The following is a 16,197-nucleotide window of genomic DNA, read 5'->3' as shown; positions in this document are numbered from 1 at the left end:
ATACCAGGATCTGAGGTAAATATTAACAGATAAGCCAAACACTTGAATAAGGATACTTTAGGATTCCACAATGTACTAAAGATAGACAATGTAATACAAATTCCATGTTACTTTTCTTTACCATATCATCCAACCAATAATTATCACCTTTAAGTAATTATCATGGCTTGTATTATTTTGTGCATGTCATATAGCTGTCAAGTGTAGAAAGAAAAATATCACTGCACTTCCCAGTGTTTCAAATGCTTTAGCCTGGTGTTTGGGTGTCCTTCATGATCTTGTGTCACATGCCTGCTCCTCCCATCTATAGACATTCCTCACTTTTCATATGACTCTCTTATAAACTCTGAGTTTCCATAATTCCATAAATAGGCAAAACCCTTTGCTTATTCCCTTCCACTTGATTTCCAAAATACCACCACATCAAACTCTCCTCATTGTCCAAGACAAAGCTCTTCTGTGAAACCCTCCCAAAGAATTTCTTAATAAGAATTTCTGGGGCTGGGATATGGCCTAGTGGCAAGAGTGCTTACCTCATATACATGAAGATTCCCCAGCACACACCACATATAAACAAAAGGCTAGAAGTGGCACTGTGGCTCAAGTGGCTGAGTGCTAGCCTTGAGCAAAAAGAAGCCAGGGACAATGCTCAGGCCCTGAGTCCAAGGCCCAGGACTGGCAAAAAAAAAAAAAAAAAAAAAAGAAAATAAACCATAAAGAATTTATTTCTAAAAATGTGATCAGCTAGCATATTTAAACAAGTCGACCATGGCATTTACCATATTATTTGAGTCCATCCATTGCTCATTGATCTCTCTCCTGTCTCTGTCTCTGTGTCTCCCTCCCTCCCCCCCCCTCTCTTATTCTGCTACAAAATCTGGGTGATTTTTGTCTTATTTATATCCAGCTTCCCCCTCATTAAACAGATTCATGCATTGATGAGTAAATATACGAAGTAGAGATTCAGGTTTTTGATTTCTCTTTTTTTATTGTCTCTTTTGTTTTATAGAAAACTACAGTCCAGAAATAATACTGTCAAAGCTGAAAAACAGAATTAAACCAGTATGTTTTTTAAGTTCATAAACAAGTTTAATGTTAGGATGGCTATAGTATTTTACCACCAAGAAGAACAGGTATCTAATGAGAAAGTGTCAGGGGTATAAAGAACAATTAAAGAAAGACTCTAGGCTGGGTGGTGGCGGCTCATGCCTGTAATCCTAGGTACTTAGGAGGTGGAAATCTGAAGTTCATGGGTCAAAGCAAGCCCAGGGAAGGAAAGTTCATGAAACTCTTATTACCAATTAGCTACCAAGAAAACAATGGGAGTGGAGATGTAGCTTAAAGTGGTTGACCACTAGCCCTGAGCATAAGAGCTCAGGGATAGTTCCCAGGCCCTGAGTTCAAGCCATACAACCAACAAATAGAAAGAAAGAAAGAAAGAAAGAAAGAAAGAAAGAAAGAAAGAAAGAAAGAAAGAAAGAAAGAAAGAAAGAAAGAAAGAAAGGAAGGAAGGAGGGAGGGAGGGAACAAAAAAAGCAAACAAAAAAGGAAGGAAGGAAGAAACAAAGGAAGGGAGGAAGGGAGGGAGGAAGGAAGGAAGGAAGGAAGGAAGGAAGGAAGGAAGGAAGGAAAGAAGGAAAGAAGGAAGATCCATCCAGTAAAGGAACCATATCCAACTTTTAGCAAAAAAAAAAAAAAAAATGGGGGGGGGGGGAATTTCCAGATTTTCCTCTTCATTTCTAAATACTCTGAAACCCACAGACACACCCTGAAATCCAAGTGCTGATGGCGATTGAGTGATGTTGACATCAACAGAAGGTCGAAGCTAGTTTTCAGGAGCTGGAAGCATCATCTTCACAATGATGATTTCTAGGAATGAGAGGTCAAAGGAGGGATTTTTCACTCTCCTTTACTTCTGCATTGTTATGACTAAGTCTCCATGGGTGGTCAACCTACAATCTCCAGTAAATGAAAGACTTTTTCTCTTAGAAAAGGAATTTTCTTATTGTAATAATTTATCTAATGCCAATGAGTATAAGAATGTTGAAGGATTCTAATAACATTCTTCATATCTTTTTCAGTGATTTGTCACTTACCAAAGTAAGAACTCTCCTCCCCTTGAGGACTAATCTTTCTAGCCCCCAAGGTCCCAAACATTGTAGAAACTGTTGGTCATGGAGTTTCACCTTAGAGCAGGAAGGTTCCCCTTGCGAGTGACTTTCGGGAAGCCAGTGAAAGTGAGAAAGTGTAATTTCATCATTATCACACCAATATGCTCATTGATGTGTTTATAATGTACAGAAGCATTCCTAAAGCATCTGCCCATAATTGCTGGGTCAGTTCACAGGGCAGCCAAGATTCTCCAAGAGTACCATGGACCCGGATGCTAATGGCATGGAGCAGTGGTAGAATGTTAAAGTGATGATAGTTTAAGACACATTATGAGATGGCAGCCAGGGTGACAGGCAAAAGGAGATGCAGAATGTGGCCTCTAGAGGAAGATAGAAGAGCTTAGTTTAGCTAAAAATCCTATTTTTCTACCACAATCACCTCCATCATTCTATTTCTAAGTAAATAATTATCAAGGGCCAAGGTGTCAAGGTGCTGCCACTTCACAAGCATGTGCACACAGACACACACACACACACACACACACATTCTCTCATGTTTATACATATTCACACAAAAATTACACCTACAAATGGACTTAACAGCTCAGATTCTGATTATTTCCTATTTGGCTTTGAGTAGGTGAATTCCGAAGTAAGGACATATATGTATATGTCTGTCTGTTTTACACATAAATCTGTAAGTATGCCAGTATAGACAATGAGAAGGAGAGGAGGAAGGAGAGGGTGTGGGAATCTGGGTCTTGGTCATGGAATTAGGGAAGAATAGCACAGCTCTTCTCCTTCCAGTTCCAGACATATCAGGTGACTTGGGTGACATTTCAGGTATGGCCAAATCCACAAACCACACCACTCACACCAGGACTAAATGGCACAGAAATGATATCAAGAACCTTGATCACAAAGATATGAATCTCTTAAGGGGGTAGATCCCACGAGGAGCATATGTTTTGCTAAGAAGCATAACAAGAAGGGCTTTAAGAAGATGTAGGCTAATAATGCCAAAGCCATGAGCCCACAAGCCCAGGCCATCAAGACCCTCATGAAACCCAAAGAGGCTAAAACCCAGAGCAGGCCACCCACAAAGTTCCAATGACTCATCTACATTGTCCATCCCAAGCTCAGGAAGCATATTCATGTCACCACTGTCAAGGGCCACAGATTCACTCTTCCAAAGGTCAAGGCCCAGGATCAAGCCAATGCCAGGCTCAAGCCAAGGCATACGCCAACCTCCAGCTATAGCAACAACTTCAGCTCATGCCCAGCACCAACTTAGGCTCTCAAAGGGCCCAGACCTCTGTAACATCCCCACAAGAAAGGTTTCTGTCTGCCAGTGTGAAGACAGGTGGACTGGAATGATTTCCTGGCTGTCATCCACAGGGGATTGATGTCCTATGATGTTTCTACCAATAAACCTGACACAGGATCTGATTAACACCACAAACATAAAGTCTTTCGTGTAATTGGGATAAAGGAGATTTTAGAAGAGCAAGCCTTCCTTTAGAAGAGCATAAGATTATCAGTTCATGTTCACATAAACCTTATATATTGTGGTTCCCAGTTTCTTGTCCTATGTCCTACACTTAAGTGCCTTATCTGTTACTGTGACTTCTACATACTCAACACACATGTGTGTGCATGCACATGTACACACACACACACATGCACACACACACACACTCCCAGAAACAGACAGCTTTCCAGTCATGAAGTCATTTTTAAGCCTGAACTTTAGAATTCACCAAAAAACCTTAAACTTTGAATTCATACAAATTCTTTATTTTTTCCCTTCAACTTCCAAAAGCATTTCCTGAACTGTTCATGGATGCCACCAAGGAGATCTTTCCTGGTTTCCTCCACTGGGAGACAAAAATCAAAGGTATTTTCTACCCATCACCAAGCAGAAGGATTTCTACACCTATGAACTGAAGTTGGACTTGCTTCCAAAACAGAAGCAGGTTTCAGATCTTCATGAAATCACGAGTTTCACCTTGTCCATCCCTGGCCCTATGATTGTCCACCTTTGGATGCCTGGTCAATGAAAATGACCTTCCTATATTCCAAGGACTTTCAACTATTAGAAGGTTACCTTCAGAGATTCCTATAGAAATTCAAAGAAATCATCCATACAAAGTACTCAGTCTGACAAGACAAATGTAGAGAAAACATTGAATAACTAGTAACTAATAGTAATTATTATAAGCCACCATCAGTCACAGTAGGGATGGACATTATTGCACCATTAACTCAAACAATTAACAGTGATTCTATATTAAAGCATATGTGATGCCATGTGGAATAGAAATGGCCCTCCCCCTTTTCTACATCTTTTCTCTACTTATCAGTCCTTTATAAGTGTGTTTTGTCACTCTTATTATAATATCCATTGGACTGGAAATATCTTGTGGATGAACAATAACACAATATTAAACAGGTTTTGAGTGCCTGTGGTGATCAGGTATGGATCAATGGACTTGGCAAAATTTATCTCACAACTACCGAACACTACAAATACTGTCCTGAGTTCCATCTGAAAAATTCACTAAAACAATTCCACCTCATCTCTTCAATCTACCATCCAGACTAGAGTTTGTTGTCTGGATTCCAGGATAGCAAATCTGCCTTCTATTGCTCTGATGGCAGGCTGTGTACAAGGTACACAGATGGCACAAAAGAAGGGGTGCCAGGCAGTGACTATGGAGACCAGCCAAGGTGTCACATAGATGAAAAGCAGAAGCTGGGTTTAAAAGGATGAGTCAAGACTCAGGCAAAGCAAATAAAATAAAATAAAAACCCACAAAAGAAAACAAGAAAAGGTGATATTACAGAAAATCCTCAAAGATGTACTATACAGAGAAAATAATCAAGATCCCAATACAGACAGAGTAATGAACCCTAAATAGTAAACATCAGATCAAGAAATGGGAAGACACAGCTCTAAACAAGATATGATAATGAAAGGAACAAACGATCATCTCTCAATCCTAACTCTCAATATTAATGGACTTAATTCTCCAATCAAACGACATAGGCTCATAAGTTGGATCAAAAACCAAGATCGATCTTTCTGCTGCCTCCAAGAGACACATCTATCCAGCAAAAGTAAACATCTTCTAAAAGTGAAAGGCTGGAATCAAATCTATCAAGCAAATGGCCCCCATAAGCAGGCTGGAGTTGCAATCCTAGTATCAGACAAAATTGACTTCAAATTTAAAAAGGTAAGAAGAGACAAGAAGGCTTCTACATGCTAGTAAAGGGATCTCTCCTACAGGAAGATATAACCATTCTAAATATCTACAAACCAAATGCAGGAGCACCCAACTTCATCAAACAAACTCTACTGACTCTAAAAACACTCATAGACCTAAACACATTGAAAGTTGGGGATTTTAACACTCCACTATCACCTCTGGACAGATCAACACGCCAAAAACTGAACAAAGAAACCACAGATCTTAATAATTGCATAGACCAACTAGACTTAACCGACATCTACAGGATATTCCACCCAGCAACAACAGAATACACATTCTTCTCCACAGCACATGGAACATTCTCCAAAATAGATCACATCTTAGGGCACAAAGAAAATCTGTACAAATTCAGAAGTATCAAAACCATTCCCTGCATTCTCTCAGACCACAATGGAATAAAATTAGACCTCAACTCAAACAGCCACCACAGAAAATCCTACAATTCATGGAGACTAAACAACACACTGCTGAACCATCAATGGGTCATTGAAGAAATTAACACAGAAATTCAAATGTTTATGGACTTCAACCAAGTTGAGGACACAAAGTACCAGCTCCTTTGGGACACAGCAAAGGCAGTACTCAGAGGAAAATTTATATCTCTGAGTACATACATCAACAAACTGGAGAAACAGCAACTCAGTAATTTAAGGAAGCACCTTAATTTTCTGGAGAGAGAACAGCAAGCCAAACCCCAAGTTAATAGACAGAAGCAAATAATTAAAATCAAATCAGAATTAAATCAATTAGAGATGAAAAAAACCATCGAAAGAATCAACAAAACCAAGAGTTGGTTCTTTGAAAAAATCAACAAGATAGACAGACCCCTGGCAAACCTGACCAAAAAAACGAAGGCAGCACACTCAAATAAACAAGATAAGAGATGAAACAGGTAACATCACCACAGAAATAACCGAAATTCAGAAAATAATAATGGCCTATTTTGCAAAACTTTATGCCAACAAATTCAAGAACTTGGAAGAAATGGATGATTTCCTAGAAAAAATTCATATCCCCAAACTGAACCATGAAGATTTAAACCTTCTAAACAGACCCATACCCAGTATTGAAATAGAGATGGCAATAAATGATCTCCCATCCAAGAAAAGCCCAGGTCCAGACGGACTCACTGCAGAATTCTACAAGGCCTTCAAAACAGAACTCACACCAATATTTCTCAAACTCTTCAATGAAATTGAAAGAGAACGTTCACTACCAGACTCATTCTATGAAGCCAGTATAACCCTCATCCCAAAATCAGGCAGAGACTCATCACAGAAAGAGGACTACAGACCGATCTCCCTGATGAACATAGACGCAAAAATTCTCAACAAAATTCTGGCCAGTCAACTTCAACAGGTCATCAAAAAAATCCTACACCATTATCAAACTGGATTCATCCCAGGGATGCAAAGTTGGTTTAATATACGCTAGTCAATTAGTGTAATCTACCACATCAACCGGAGCAAGGTAAAGAACCACATGGTTTTATCTCTGGATGCGGAAAAAGCATTCGATAAAATCCAGCACCCATTTATGCTAAAAGCCCTGGAAAAACTGGGATTCCAGGGAACATTCCTGAATAGAATCAAGGCAGTTTATGACAAACCAACAGCAAGCATAACTCTAAATGGTGAAAAACTAAAGCCATTCCCTTTAAAATTAGGAACAAGGCAGGGATGTCCACTCTCTCCCCTGCTCTTCAACATAGTACTAGAATTCCTAGCCAGAGCAATTAGGCAAGAAGAAAATATAAAGGGGATCCAAATAGGAAAAGATGAAGTTAAACTTTCTCTCTTCGCAGATGACATGATCCTATACCTAAAGAATCTCATAGACTCTACCCCCAAGCTACTAGAGCTGATCCAAAACTTTGGCAAAGTTGCAGGATATAAAATAAACCTTCAAAAATCAACGGCCTTTCTCTATGCTAACGACCCATAGACCGAGGCTGAAATCAGGAAAGCAACTCCTTTTGCAATAGCCCCCCAAAACATAAAATACCTAGGAATAACCTTAACCAAAGAAGTGAAAGACCTCTTTGAGGAGAACTTTAAAAGCTTGAAAAATGAAATTAAGTCAGAACTAAGGAAATGGAAAAACCTCCCATGCTCCAGGATTGCGAGGATTAATATAATCAAAATGGCAATATTGCCAAAGGCTATCTACAAATTCAATGCAATACCCATTAATATCCCAACACCATTTTTTAATGAAATAGAGGAAGCAATCCAGAAATTCATATGGAACAATAAAAGACCCAGAATAGCAAAAACACTCCTAAGCAGAAAGAACAGTGCTGGAGGAATTACAATACCCAACTTCAAGCTGTATTATAAAGCTATAGTGATAAAAACAGCTTGGTATTGGCACCAGAACAGGCCTGAAGACCAATGGAACAGAATTGAAGACCCAGAAATGAACCCACAGAACTATGCCTACTTAATCTTTGATAAAGGAGCTAAAACAATAGTATGGAAGAAAGATAGCCTCTTTAACAAGTGGTGCTGGCAAAACTGGTTCAACACATGCAACAAACTAAAACTAGATCCTTATATATCACCCTGCACCAAAATCAATTCCAAATGGATTAAAAACCTCGAAATCAAAACAGACACCCTGAAAACACTAAAGGAAGGAGTAGGAGAAACACTTGGGCTCCTTGGCGCAGGACGAACTTCCTTAACAAAGACCCAGAAAGGCTACAAATCAAAGAAAGGTTGGACAAATGGGATTGCATCAAACTGCAGAGCTTCTGCATGGCAAAGGACATAGCTCGCAAGATAAACAGAAAGCCCACAGACTGGGAGAAGATCTTTACCGGCCATTCAACAGACAAAGGCCTCATATCTAAAATATATGCAAAACTAAAAAAATTAGCTTCTTGCAAAACAAAACCACAAAGAACCAATAGCCCCCTCATCAAGTGGGCTAAAGACTTACAAAGAGACTTCTCTGATGAGGAAATGAGAATGGCCAAGAGGCATATGAAAAAATGCTCTACATCACTGGCCATAAAAGAAATGCGAATCAAAACAACATTGATTTTCCATCTCACCCCAGTAAGAATGTCATATATCAAGAAAACTAACAATAACAATTGTTGTAGGGGATGTGGCCAAAAGAGAACCCTACTTCATTGTTGGTGGGAATGTAAACTGCTTCAGCCACTCTGGCAAGCAGTTTGGAGATTCCTCAGAAGGCTAAATATAGTATTCCCCTATGACCCAGCAGCCCCACTTTTGGGTATCTATCCAAAAGACCACAAACAAAATCACAGTAATGCCACCAGCACAACAATGTTCATCGCAGCACAATTTGTCATAGCGAGAATCTGGAACCAACCCAGATGCCCCTCAGTAGACGAATGGATCAGGAAAATGTGGTACATATACACAATGGAATTTAATGCCTCTATCAGAAAGAATGACATTGCCCCATTTGTAAGTAAATGGAAGGACTTGGAAAAAGTTATACTAAGTGAAGTGAGCCAGACCCAAAGAAACATGGACTTTATGGTCTTCCTTATTGGGAATAATTAATACAGGTTTAGGCAAGTAATAGCAGAGCATCACAAGGCCCAATAGCTATACCCTTATGAACACATAAGATGATGCTAAGTGAAATGAACTCCTTGTTATGGAAACAATATCACAGTTGTTAACTACTTTCAATGTCCCATGTGTATCTGTAGCTTCTATTATTGATGATGTTCTTGTATCACCTTCCTGTGGTTGTACCTACACTATCTCTGTAATCTTATCTGTTATTGGAAGCAGGAAATTGAAAGGGAATACCAAAATTGAGAGACACAGGGTAAAAAAAAGACAAATAACTACAAAAGCAATACTTGCATAACTGTTTGGTGAAAGTGAACTGAACACCTCCGGGGGGGGGGGCGGGGAGGAAAAGGGGGAGGAGGGTGGGGGGTATGAGGGACAAGGTAACAAACAGTACAAAAATGTATCCAATGCCTAACGTATGATACTGTAACTTCTCTGTATATCAGTTTGATAATAAATACTTAAAAAAAAAAAGAAAAGGGGAGAGAAAATCTACTGCCAAGAGAAAGAAACCCAGGAAAGAAAGTCAAATGTGAAGGGAAAGGAGGCAAGCAAAGCCCATCATACTGAATATGGAGTTTGAACTTGGTGCTGTAGGGATGAGAGCACTGGGGAGCACTCAAAGATGAAAACTAAGGTTTAATATGTGTCTTTCCTCTGCATAACCTACTTTTCTGCCAGACCCATGGGAAGCAAGCAATGTGGAGGTTTTATAATACTAGACCTCAAGACAAATTCAAGGTAGAATATATAAAAGATGAGGAGGTCCTGCAAGAAGTAAGACAGTAGCGAAGTTAAGAAGGAGTGCCAGAGACTTAAAGAGGAAGTTGAATGGGCAAGTGTGGTGGATGATGGATGTGGCTGGTAAGAGGCTCCAGGAAGAGCCCAGAAACCAGACAGGAGTCAATGACAAGTACAGCAAAAACTCAAAGGAGGAAGTGGGATGTTTTTCTTCTTTCTTCTTTCTTTTCTCCTTTTCATTACTAGACATGTGGAGAGAAAATCCAAAATTTTGGTTTGGCACGTATTTGACGATTTTTTTTAAGTCATAGTGGAAGTGCTGCTCTCAGAGAGACTAGTGGTAGGAACTTCATCTTGAGGTTTCCACATCGGCACCACACAGGATGTGCAGGGAAGTGAAAGGAAGTGTTAAATACCCACAATGAACCATCTTTCTAGGGTTTAACTAGAGGGAAATGATCAGGACATCTCAGGCATAGACAATATTTACACTAGCAAAAATGAAATTAAATGCTCAAAAATAAGTTTGAATCTAGGCACTGGTTGCCCTTACCTGTAATCCTAATTTTTCAGGAGGCTGAAATCTGAGGATCATGGTTTGAAGCCATCCTACCTGCATAGTCTGTGAAACTCTCATCTTCATTTGACCAGCAAAAAAAGGAGGAAGTAGAGATGTGGTTCAAGTGGTAGTGTGCCAGCCTTGAATGAAAAAGCCAAGTGCTTAGACCCTGAGTTCAATTCTCAGTATAGGCACAAAATAAAATTTAGGAAGTCATGTCATAGGTAAAAATTAAAATATTCAGCCAGTAGAATAGTTGCATCATTCTACTTATTTACATGAAAAGAGGCCCACCATCTGGGAACAAGGCTGGCAGCATGTCTACACTCCCAGCCCAAGGTTTTCTCATGCCAATCACCCTCAGACTCTTTCTCCAAATATCACTTCCCTGCAGAAGCCTTTGATCCACAATCTCCCAAGTTACTAACATTTCACTCTATTTATTTCCTTATTATTCATCAAGCTTCTTAATTATCACATGATTATCAGAGAGAAACCTTGTGAGAATAGTGGTGACATTTGAATGAGATCATTTATATTAAATGAGATAATATTAAGTGCATAACTAGATCTGACAAAAACAAATGCTGAATAATTATAAGCCTGAATTACTATTGTTGTCCCTTGTACATAACTCTGTGGTACGTTTGCTTTTATGTTCCCGGCATCACTTGTAGATCATTCAAAAGATCTCTCATAGAGCTTGCATAAGATCTTTAAGTAAACATTTACCCACTTTGAATAAATCTTTCATAAACTCTATCAATAAATATTTGTCTACCTTAAATAGTAGGTAAATATTTTAGTTGAACATAAGGAAATAGACCCTGATATTCAAGAAAAAAAAATATATATATATATTTTGTCCAGTCCTGGGGCTTAAACTCAGGGCCTGAGCACTGTCCCTGGCTTCTTTTTGCTCAAGGCTAGCACTCTGCCACTTGAGCGACAGCGCCACTTCTGGCCATTTTCTGTATATGTGGTGCTGGGGAAATGAACCCAGGGCCTCATGTATAGGAGGCAAGCACTCTTGCCACTAGGCCATATCCCCAGCCCCAAGAAAAAATATTTTAACAGAATTAGAAAATAGCTCTTGAATTTCTTTCTATGATGAACATACTATTTATCTCACTCATGCAGACCCATGTAAGAGGATACATTAAATGATAGAAAGGGTGACTCTGCTCAAAATGCATTGTATGAATGTATTAGTTCAAACCCCCTTGTACAGTCATTTGAAATTAATAATAATAAAATATTTGCTAGTGGTTTGTTAAAAAAAAACTAAAAACTAAATAATGGAGTCTTCCCTCATTTCCTTTTGAAGTGGCTGGTCATTGAAAAATTTTCCAACATAGTTATTTTTCCTTCATCTATTCCTTCATCTATTTTTTTCATAAGTCCATTCTGTTTTACCTTCTTTTCCTTTTCTTTGAGAGCTTATACAGAGACCAGTATCATGTGTGCGTCATGATTTTGAGCAGCACAGACACATTCTTTTTTTCTATATTTTTCCTCTCATTGACTTCTGACTCTCCTATTTTTGTGTATCTTTTCTATTGTAGAGAGATGAATGCCTAATTGTTCTCCCATTTCAGAACTGACACTTTAATGAGAGTATGCTAAATCGAAAGGTATATTGGAGGCAAGTTTCTTTGTGTAAAATCTAAGGAGTCAGAAAGGGCAGTCCCTGTCTAGTACAGAAAGAAATGTGAGTTTGGGTATAAGACGAGAAAAACTTGTATTCTTAATTCCTTGAAATCAACAAAGAAACCATTTTTCATGGTCCTAGGAAGGTCACCTGATAAATTCAGTGTCAAAAATACACTCCTTGGTCTGGGAATATGGCCTAGTGGCAAGAGTGCTTGCCTCCTACACATGAAGCTCTTGGTTCAATTCCCCAGCACCACATATATGGAAAACGGCCAGAAGGGGCGCTGTGGCTCAGGTGGCAGAGTGCTAGCCTTGAGTGGGAAGAAGCCAGGGAAGGTGCTCAGGCCCTGAGTCCAAGGCCCAGGACTGGCCCAAAAAAAAAAAACCAAAACACTCTTTAGACAGAATTTCTGATTTGCTGTGACAGGAAAATAATTTTGCACAATTAGAAGCATGGATTTTGGCAAATAATTGGCAGGTAACTGTGCACCCAAAAGCTCATTCTAATCTGAAGGCAGGGTTTGTGAATTAACTGGGACATGAAGGTGGCTCTTCCCTTTCCAAAATAAAAAAGTAAGTAATTGTACTGTCAATAAAATGCCTTTGGTTAAGCTCTGCTTGTGTTAAAGTAGAGCCCACAGCACCATTTTTTAATGGTGCTGGAGAACTAAATTTCAACTCTTTAAGATCTTGGGGGTACATACATGGAATAGCATGACATGTTAAGAGAGAACAAATTTCTTTTCTTTGTACCAGATGGGAATATGAAACAGAATGGTTGTGAACAATGGAAAACTGTCTGTCAATCTGGTACACTATCATCCCAGATCAGACTATCAAATTGGAAGATTCATGGATTACACCTCCATTTGTGAAATATACCTGCTGAGATGTAGGGTGTCTGTGGAATTATAGATATAGACAGCACCTTCTGTGGAGTGAGCACCACTGATTCACAAGGCCATCCAAGAACCTCCATTCAGTCGGCATAGCACTGGGTAGGAATGGGATGCCAGCAAGCATAATTATTAGGCATTGACTCATTCTCAGCTCTCTAATTCATGGTCCTCATAAAAAAATGTGATTTCACAGCTTTTCTGCATGCTGAAAGATGTCCAACTAGCATGAAGGTAGTATTCCTTCCAAATTGATTTTAAAACATATTCTTGTTATGGGTAAAGGATTATTTCCCCTTGGCAAGAAAAAATTAAACCATTTTCCTCTGATTTCTTCTCACTCTTTCCCACTCCCCTCATAGTTTCTAATTCTAACCCACATTTGCACCCTTGGTGTTCATGAGTGTAGCGATGACACATGATATTTGAAGGTGTGAAAAATTTTTAGAGAGCTTCCATATTCATTTTTTAAATGTGATCTCCATTCAACCTAGGGAGGCTGGGGGCACTTGGCTGCATGCTGGGATAAAAACTTACCTCCTCTGAAAAGTTTTCTAGTGTGTTTGCTTTTTCACTCTGTATGTGTTATGCTATGACATTCTTTTCCAAATATTCCACAAATATTAGCAAATGAAGTAAAATATGTGTCACAGGTCTTTGTTTTATATATATATATATATATATATATATACATATTTCTTCTCTGACAGAATGAATACCTGTGGAATCCAAGGAAAGGGAGGCATAATTATCTGGCCATATTCATCCTGGTTGAGTCATACTAAATTGGCATTGTGTATGTCTACTGTAAGCCAAGCAAGTCTACCCTGGTTTGCCTGGTTTGGGAATATACACAAATTAATTACCCACACATAATAAATTATCCCCAAATTTAGTACCTTTAAACGACAATAAGCATTTATTATCTTTGACAGTTTCTCTGACTCAGGAATTTGGGAGCAGCATAGCTGAGCAGTTTGGCTTAGGGAACTTGCTCATGAAATTACAGTCTGAAATCCGCCAGCACAGCAATTAACTGAAGACTTGATCAAGACACCAGAAAATCTGCTCTAGAATGGCAAAACACTGCTGCCTAAGAGGAGGAAATCTCGGTACCTTTCCACATGAGTTTCTCATAGGGCTGAATGAACGTCTCAAAGCCATAGCAAATGACCCAAGAGAGCAAAGGAGGCTTAAGTCCTGCCTGGGAAGCTGCACACTGTCAGATCTTCTGTATCTTATCCCTGGCTTCTTTCTGTCTCTTTCTGACTCATGTCTTCCACGAGTGAACAGCTCTGCTCTGCCATACATAACTACTATCATGATTTTGTGCCCACGCACCTGGAACCAGGTAACAATACATTGAAAACTCTGAAAGAATAAGCTAACATGTATTATTTTTTATTCCTTAAGCTGTTCTCAACTATAGTTTTGTCAGAGCAATTGCCAAAGTACCTAACAGGGAAAAGTGGTAGCAGAGACATGGGTTAATTGCTGTGACTACTCAACAATGTGGTTCAGAAGCCTTTGGCCCTGCTGTGTGGAGCGAATGTATAAATTTACACAGACAGGCTGGAGAACACTTAAAATGTTAAACGTGGGGCTTAATTGGCCATACTGGTGGGAGTTTAGGAGGCAAGAACATCAGAATTACCTGGCACCATGAAGGAAGAACAGGTTCATAAAGTTTCAGAGGGAAACAGAACACTACTAGGAATTGAACAAAAGGTCATTCCCTTTATATTTTGGCACTCACAAAAGAAGTTTTCTATGCTTTCTCCACGTCCTGGATCTTTAAGCTTGGCTCAGTTTTAAACAAATGGACTAATTAATTTAGTAGAAGAAATTTCTTGATGCTATATCTTTAAAACCTCAACATAGTATGGTGGTTGTTTTTTGTTAACCAGTTTGATTGAGTAATAAAAAAAAAGTGGAGCAGAAAAACTAGAAAATTTTCCAGGTTTATCAAAAAAAATGCCAGTATAAAATTGGGGCTTCAAATGTTCCTCAATGGACAAATTGAACAAGAAAATGTCATTTAATATACAATTGAATTTTACTCTTCCATTAAAAAGAGTGATATTAGGGCTGGGAATATGGCCTAGTGGCAAGAGTGCTTGCCTCATATACATGAAGCCCTGGGGTTCCCCAGCACCACATATGTAGAAAATGGCCAGAAGTGGCGCTGTGGCTCAAGTGCTAGCCTTGAGCAAAAAGAAGCCAGAAATGGTGCTCAAGCCCTGAGTCCAAACCCAGGACTGGCAAAAAAAAAAAAAGAAAGAAAACAACTGTATGATTGTTTGGAGCTGGGAATATGGCCTAGCGGCAAGAGTGCTTGCGTCCTATACATGAAGCCCTGGGTTCGATTCCTCAGCACCACATATACAGAAAATGGCCAGAAGTGGCGCTGTGGCTCAAGTGGCAGAGCGCTAGCCTTGAGCAAAAAAAAGAAGCCAGGGACAGTGCTCAGGCCCTGAGTCCAAGGCCCAGGACTGCCCCCCCCCAAAAAAAATAAATAAATAAAAATAAAAAGAGTGATATTGTACCATTTGGAAAAACATGGAAAGGCTTGGAAAACATTATATTAAGTGAGTTAAGTCAGGCCTAGAGAGACAACAAATGCATGCTTTCCCTTGTATGTGGAAGCTAAATTTAGCTTATGAACCTATAATTAAATATGTATACAAATGTGTTAACTGAACTATGGTAGAGTCAAGGAGGACTGAAATGCTATAATTCCTTAGAAAGGCAAAGTCAAAGTTCAGTAAAGTAAAATACCAAGAAGAGGATACTGGAAAGGGGTGAGGTGGGATTAAGGGGAAAGGGTAAAGGAATGAAGAGAAGAGGAGGGAAATGTAGTCAAGAATCCAAAGTATATGAAGGGATGTGTAGAGGAGGAGATGTTAAAAGGGGCGACATTGATGAAGATATATTGCATTCATAAACTGTGTTGTTAAACTACTACTTGGGACAACTACTTAAAGATAAGAAGGAGGAGAGGAAGAAGAAGAGGAGAAGGAGAGGAAGAAGGAGAAGGAGGAGGAGGAGGAGGAGGAGGAGGAGGAGGAGGAGGAGGAGGAGGAGGAGGAGGAGGAGGAGGAGGAGGAGGAGGAGGAGGAGGAGGAGGAGGAGGAGGAGAGAAGAAGAAGAAGAAGAAGAAGAAGAAGAAGAAGAAGAAGAAGAAGAAGAAGAAGAAGAAGAAGAAGAAGAAGAAGAAGAAGAAGAAGAAGAAGAAGAAGAAGAAGAAGAAGAAGAAGAAGAAGAAGAAGAAGAAGAAGAAGAAGAAGAAGAAGAACAGCAGCATCAGTTATTGGAGCTAAAGAAGGCAAGGTTATTAGAAGGTATTAGAGCCATTAAAAAGAAGCCAAGCACTTTGCAACAGGACAATAGGAAAGACTCCTT

The sequence above is a fragment of the Perognathus longimembris genome, chromosome 3 (genome assembly GCF_023159225.1).
Source record: "Perognathus longimembris pacificus isolate PPM17 chromosome 3, ASM2315922v1, whole genome shotgun sequence".
NCBI classification, from domain to species: Eukaryota; Metazoa; Chordata; class Mammalia; order Rodentia; family Heteromyidae; genus Perognathus; species Perognathus longimembris.
This window is presented reverse-complemented; position numbering follows the sequence as displayed.